Below are 6,280 nucleotides of genomic sequence, written 5' to 3'. Positions count from 1 at the left end.
GCTCCAGTGATGTGTAGCTCCTCTCTTAGCTCCTCCAGCTGGCTCTGCAGGCTCCTTAGCTGGCTGTGCTGGGGTGTCCTGGTCAGCTCCTCCCTCGCTCTGCGCAGCTCCGTCCTCAGGGTTTGGCTCTGCTCCTCCAGGTCTCTCACTGCTGCTCTCAGCTCATGGATCTCAGCCTTGTGCTGCATCTTTAGTCTGTGCATCTCATCCCGGAGCTGATCGCACAAGGAGGTCTGGGCCAGGGTGCTCAAGGTCTGCTCCCTGAACTCCGCAAACTCCAGCTCCAGCACTGATAGGCATTCCTTTAGTGTTTTAATGTTGCTGGAGAGTTTTGGGGAGACAGGGGGGCAGTCTGTGGGAGATGGGGCACTGTCTGGCTCCGTGTGGCTGGGGGCAGACTGCAGGGTGGCCGGCTCTGGCTCTTGTTTCTCTACCTCAGTCTGCTGCTTTGAGGTGTGGAAGCCGAGAGCTAATTGGTCCAGGCTGCTCTCGCTGCCCTGCACCATGATGGTCCCGTTGTGGTATACATTAAAAGTGAGCATCACACTGTCTGTGTCTTTCTCTACCAGCACTGAGATCTGCCTGCCTCTGCTAATGCCCCTCTTGTTGTTATTGGGGTATGTCTGGCACAGGGTTTTGTGAAAGGCGGTGTAGAACAGTAGATTGTTCTTGACCCTGTTTTCTCCTTTACCGGTGTAGTCTAGGATGAGGGTCTCAGGAGATGCTCTCATCACAGCTTGTTTGTAGTCCTTCTTAGCCTGTGCAGAGCGAATGTCTTCAGGGTATCGGATTTCAAAAGGCAGCTCTGCAGTCAGACTGCTGTTTGATAGATTTCTATCAGTCTCAGTGGCAGTTGGGCTCTCTCCTACTGTCACTCTATTCAAATCGGAGCTCTGCATTTTCATTGGCTGAGTCAACTACTGAGAATGCTTATTTATTTTATTAATACATATTTTTTTGTGTAATTATTTGTCTCTTACCTCCAATTCTTGTCTTCAGCTTTTCTTTTCTGACTTTTCTTCCTGAACTGTCTCTCTGCTTTCTTCTTTTTGTGTTTCTCTTAAAATTATTATTTTTTGAATACTTTTTCTTCTGAATTTCTATTCCATGTCTTCTGTGTATGTTTATAGTGCTATATATTCATTTGTAAATGACAAATTAAATCCGCTTATGTATAAAAACAAATGTTTTTTAGGAGCTCATTTTCCTCCTCTCTCTCTCTCTCTCTCTCTCTCTCTCTCAATTAATTTCATTTGTATTGTCAAAGCAATTGGACATACATACACATACATACATATACACTCACCTAAAGGATTATTAGGAACACCTGTTCAATTTCTCATTAATGCAATTATCTAATCAACCAATCACATGGCAGTTGCTTCAATGCATTTAGGGGTGTGGTCCTGGTCAAGACAATCTCCTGAACTCCAAACTGAATGTCTGAATGGGAATGAAAGGTGATTTAAGCAATTTTGAGCGTGGCATGGTTGTTGGTGCCAGACGGGCCGGTCTGAGTATTTCACAATCTGCTCAGTTACTGGGATTTTCACGCACAACCATTTCTAGGGTTTACAAAGAATGGTGTGAAAAGGGAAAAACATCCAGTATGCGGCAGTCCTGTGGGCGAAAATGCCTTGTTGATGCTAGAGCTCAGAGGAGAATGGGCCGACTCGATTCAAGCTGATAGAAGAGCAACTTTGACTGAAATAACCACTCGCTACAACCGAGGTATGCAGCAAAGCATTTGTGATGCCACAACACGTACAACCTTGAGGCGGATGGGCTACAACAGCAGAAGACCCCACTGGGTACCACTCATCTCCACTACAAATAGGAAAAAGAGGTGAGACATTCAGATGGTAGAGTCAGAATTTGGCGTAAACAGAATGAGAACATGGATCCATCAAGTCTTGTTACCACTGTGCAGGCTGGTGGTGGTGGTGTAATGGTGTGGGGGATGTCTTCTTGGCACACTTTAGGCCCCTTAGTGCCAATTGGGCATCGTTTAAATGCTACGGCCTACCTGAGCATTGTTTCTGACCACGTCCATCCCTTTTTGACCACCATGTACCCATCCTCTGATGGCTACTTCCAGCAGGATAATGCACCATGTCACAAAGGTGGAATCATTTCAAATTGGTTTCTTGAACATGAAAATGAGTTCACTGTACTAAACTGGCCCCCACCGTCACCAGATCTCAACCCAATAGAGCATCTTTGGGATGTGGTGGAACGGGAGCTTCGTGCCCTGGATGTGCATCCCACAAATCTCCATCAACTGCAAGATGCTATCCTATCAATATGGGCCAACATTTCTAAAGAATGCTTTCAGCACCTTGTTGAATCAATGCCACGTAGAATTAAAGCAGTTCTGAAGGCGAAAGGGGGTAAAACACAGTATTAGTATGGTGTTCCTAATAATCCTTTAGGTGAGTTCATCGTAGCTCTTAATACTCTCTATCTGTCTGGAGGAGATTTAATTGAAGTATTGTACACGCACCCAGCTACTGTCAACACCCTTTCCTGCACTGATATTTTTTCCTCCATTATTCTATATATTTTTTTTTTTTTTTGCTGGAAATTCCGTCAATACCCGCCAGCCTTTAAGAGACATCATGCAGCCAGACATCTCGGCTTGCGGCCACACCGTCCTGAATGCGCCCGATCTCGTCAGATCTCGGAAGCTAAACGGGGCAGGACCTGGTCAGTACTTGAATGTGAGACCTCCTGGAAATACCTGGTGCTGCAAGCTTTTACGTCTCCTGGGTAACTTCATCGTAGCTCTTAATACTCTCTTTCTGTCTCCAGGAGATATAATTGAAGAATTGTACACGTACCCGGCTACTTTCAACACCCTTTGCTGCACTGGTATATTTCCCTCTTTTTTTCTTTTTTTTTTTGCTGGCAGTTCCGTCAATACCCGCCAGCCTTTAAGAGACATCATGCAGCCAGGCATCTTGGCTTGCGCCCACACCATCCTGAACGCGCCCGATCTCGTCAGATCTCGGAAGCTAAACGGGGCAGGGCCTGGTCAGTACTTGGATGGGAGACTTCCTAGAAATACCAGGTGCTGCAAGCTTTTTACGTCTCCTGGGTAACTTCATCGTAGCTCTTAATACTCTCTTTCTGTCTCCAGGAGATATAATTGAAGAATTGTACACGTACCCGGCTACTTTCAACACCCTTTGCTGCACTGGTATATTTCCCTCTATTTTTCTTTTTTTTTTTTGCTGGCAGTTCCGTCAATACCCGCCAGCCTTTAAGAGACATCATGCAGCCAGGCATCTCGGCTTGCGGCCACACCATCCTGAACGCGCCCGATCTCGTCAGATCTCGGAAGCTAAATGGGGCAGGACCTGGTCAGTACTTGAATGTGAGACCTCCTGGAAATACCAGGTGCTGCAAGCTTTTACGTCTCCTGGGTAACTTTATCGTAGCTCTTAATACTCTCTTTCAGTCTGCAGGAGATATAATTGAAGAATTGTACACGTACCCGGCTACTTTCAACACCCTTTCCTGCACTGATATTTTTCCCTCCATTTTTCTATTTTTTTTTTTTTTCTTTTTGCTGGAAGTTCCGTCAATACCCGCCAACCTTTAAGAGACATCATGCAGCCAGGCCTTTCGGCTTGTGGCCACACCGTCCTGAATGCGCCCGATCTCGTCAGATCTCGGAAGCTAAACGGGGCAGGGCCTGGTCAGTACTTGGATGGGAGACCTCCTAGAAATACCAGGTGCTACAAGCTTTTTACGTCTCCTGGGTAACTTCATCGTAGCTCTTAATACTCTCTTTCTGTCTCCAGGAGATATAATTGAAGAATTGTACACGTACCCGGCTACTTTCAACACCCTTTGCTGCACTGGTATATTTCCCTCTATTTTTCTTTTTTTTTTTTGCTGGCAGTTCCGTCAATACCCGCCAGCCTTTAAGAGACATCATGCAGCCAGGCATCTTGGCTTGCGGCCACACCATCCTGAACTCGCCCGATCTCGTCAGATCTTGGAAGCTAAACGGGGCAGGACCTGGTCGGTACATGAATGTGAGACCTCCTAGAAATACCTGGTGCTGCAAGCTTTTACGTCTCCTGGGTAACTTTATCGTAGCTCTTAATACTCTCTATCTGTCTGGAGGAGATATAATTGAAGTATTGTACACGTACCCAGCTACTGTCAACACCCTTTGCTGCATGATATTTTTCCATCCATTTTTCTTTTTTTTTTTTTTTTTTTTGCTGGAAGTTCCGTCAATACCCGCCAACCTTTAAGAGACATCATGCAGCCAGGCCTCTTGGCTTGCGGCCACACCGTCCTGAATGCGCCCGATCTCGTCAGATCTCGGAAGCTAAACGGGGCAGGGCCTGGTCAGTAGTTGGATGGGAGACCTCCTAGTAATACCAGGTGCTGCAAGCCTTTTACGTCTCCTGGGTAACTTCATCGTAGCTCTTAATACTCTCTTTCTGTCTGGAGGAGATATAATTGAAGAATTGTACACGTACCCGGCTACTTTCAACACCCTTTGCTGCACTGGTATATTTCCCTCTATTTTTTTTTTTTTTTTTGCTGGCAGTTCCGTCAATACCCGCCAGCCTTTAAGAGACATCATGCAGCCAGGCATCTTGGCTTGCGGCCACACCATCCTGAACGCGGCCGATCTCGTCAGATCTCGGAAGCTAAACGGGGCAGGACCTGGTCAGTACATGAAAGTGAGACCTCCTGGAATTACCTAGTGCTGCAAGCTTTTACGTCTCCTGGGTAACTTTATCGTAGCTCTTAATACTCTCTTTCTGTCTGGAGAAGATATAATTGAAGAATTGTACACGTACCCGTCTACTTTCAACACCCTTTGCTGCACTGGTATTTTTCCCTCTATTTTTCTTTTTTTGTTTTGCTGGCAGTTCCGTCAATACCCGCCAGCCTTTAAGAGACATCATGCAGCCAGGCATCTCGGCTTGCGGCCACACCATCCTGAACGCGCCCGATCTCGTCAGATCTCGGAAGCTAAACGGGGCAGGACCTGGTCAGTACATGAATGTGAGACCTCCTGGAAATACCTTGTGCTGCAAGCTTTTACGTCTCCTGGGTAACTTTATCGTAGCTCTTAATACTCTCTATCTGTCTGGAGGAGATTTAATTGAAGTATTGTACACGCACCCAGCTACTGTCAACACCCTTTGCTGCACTGATATTTTTCCATCCATCCATTTTTTTTTTTTTTTTTTTGCTGGAAGTTCCGTCAATACCCGCCAACCTTTAAGAGACATCATGCAGCCAGGCCTTTCGGCTTGTGGCCACACCGTCCTGAATGCGCCCGATCTCGTCAGATCTCGGAAGCTAAACGGGGCAGGGCCTGGTCAGTACTTGGATGGGAGACCTCCTAGAAATACCAGGTGCTGCAAGCTTTTTACGTCTCCTGGGTAACTTCATCGTAGCTCTTAATACTCTCTTTCTGTCTCCAGGAGATATAATTGAAGAATTGTACATGTACCCGGCTACTTTCAACACCCTGTCCTGCACTGATATTTTTCCCTCCATTTTTCTATTTATTTATTTTTTATTTTTTGCTGGAAGTTCCGTCAATACCCGCCAGCCTTTAAGAGACATCATGCAGCCCGGCCTCTTGGCTTGCGGCCACACCGTCCTGAACACGTCCGATCTCATCAGATCTCGGAAGCTAAACGGGGCAGGGCCTCGTCAGTACTTGGATGGGAGACCTCCTGGAAATACCTGGTGCTGCAAGCCTTTTACGTCTCCTGGGAAACTTCATCGTAGCTCTTAATACTCTCTATCTGTCTGGAGGAGATATAATTGAAGTATTGTACACGTACCCGGCTACTTTCAACAGCCTTTGCTGCACTGATATTTTTCCCTCCATTTTCCTTTTTTTTTTTTTTTTTTTTTTGCTGGAAGTTCCGTCAATACCCGCCAACCTTTAAGAGACATCATGCAGCCAGGCCTTTCGGCTTGTGGCCACACCGTCCTGAATGCGCCCGATCTCGTCAGATCTCGGAAGCTAAATGGGGCAGGACCTGGTCAGTACTTAAATGTGAGACCTCCTGGAAATACCAGGTGCTGCCAGCTTTTTACGTCTCCTGGGAAACTTCATCGTAGCTCTTAATACTCTCTTTCTGTCTCCAGGAGATATAATTGAAGAATTGTACACGTACCCGGCTACTTTCAACACCCTTTTCTGCACTGATATTTTTCCCTCCATTTTTCTTTTTTCTTCATTATTTTGCTGGAAGTTCCGTCAATATCCTCCAGCCTTTAAGAGACATCA

At 46.2% G+C, this 6,280-nt stretch overlaps 3 non-coding genes and 8 pseudogenes across 3 annotated transcripts; all 11 read left to right on the top strand.

Moving 5' to 3' along the window:
- Window positions 1-2,636: 2,636 nt before the first annotated feature.
- Window positions 2,637-2,755, top strand: LOC136739997 (uncharacterized; annotated as a pseudogene).
- Window positions 2,756-2,963: 208 nt separating this feature from the next.
- LOC136740016 (uncharacterized) lies at window positions 2,964-3,082 on the top strand (annotated as a pseudogene).
- A 210-nt stretch (window positions 3,083-3,292) lies between these two features.
- LOC136740029 (uncharacterized) lies at window positions 3,293-3,411 on the top strand (annotated as a pseudogene).
- A 219-nt stretch (window positions 3,412-3,630) lies between these two features.
- Window positions 3,631-3,749, top strand: LOC136740081 (5S ribosomal RNA). Its single transcript, XR_010813057.1, has one exon. It is a non-coding gene; the product is annotated as a 5S ribosomal RNA (ribosomal RNA).
- Window positions 3,750-3,959: 210 nt separating this feature from the next.
- Window positions 3,960-4,078, top strand: LOC136740183 (uncharacterized; annotated as a pseudogene).
- A 216-nt stretch (window positions 4,079-4,294) lies between these two features.
- On the top strand, window positions 4,295-4,413 carry LOC136740087 (5S ribosomal RNA). Its single transcript, XR_010813058.1, has one exon. It is a non-coding gene; the product is annotated as a 5S ribosomal RNA (ribosomal RNA).
- Window positions 4,414-4,622: 209 nt separating this feature from the next.
- Window positions 4,623-4,741, top strand: LOC136740228 (uncharacterized; annotated as a pseudogene).
- A 209-nt stretch (window positions 4,742-4,950) lies between these two features.
- LOC136740113 (uncharacterized) lies at window positions 4,951-5,069 on the top strand (annotated as a pseudogene).
- Window positions 5,070-5,283: 214 nt separating this feature from the next.
- On the top strand, window positions 5,284-5,402 carry LOC136740058 (5S ribosomal RNA). The gene has a single exon (XR_010813055.1). It is a non-coding gene; the product is annotated as a 5S ribosomal RNA (ribosomal RNA).
- A 221-nt stretch (window positions 5,403-5,623) lies between these two features.
- On the top strand, window positions 5,624-5,742 carry LOC136739985 (uncharacterized; annotated as a pseudogene).
- A 220-nt stretch (window positions 5,743-5,962) lies between these two features.
- Window positions 5,963-6,081, top strand: LOC136740107 (uncharacterized; annotated as a pseudogene).
- Window positions 6,082-6,280: the final 199 nt, after the last annotated feature.

The sequence above is a fragment of the Amia ocellicauda genome, unplaced genomic scaffold (assembly GCF_036373705.1).
Source record: "Amia ocellicauda isolate fAmiCal2 unplaced genomic scaffold, fAmiCal2.hap1 HAP1_SCAFFOLD_63, whole genome shotgun sequence".
Taxonomy (NCBI): Eukaryota; Metazoa; Chordata; class Actinopteri; order Amiiformes; family Amiidae; genus Amia; species Amia ocellicauda.
The sequence above is the reverse complement of the archived record's forward strand: the minus strand, read 5'-3'. Positions and strand labels throughout refer to the sequence as shown.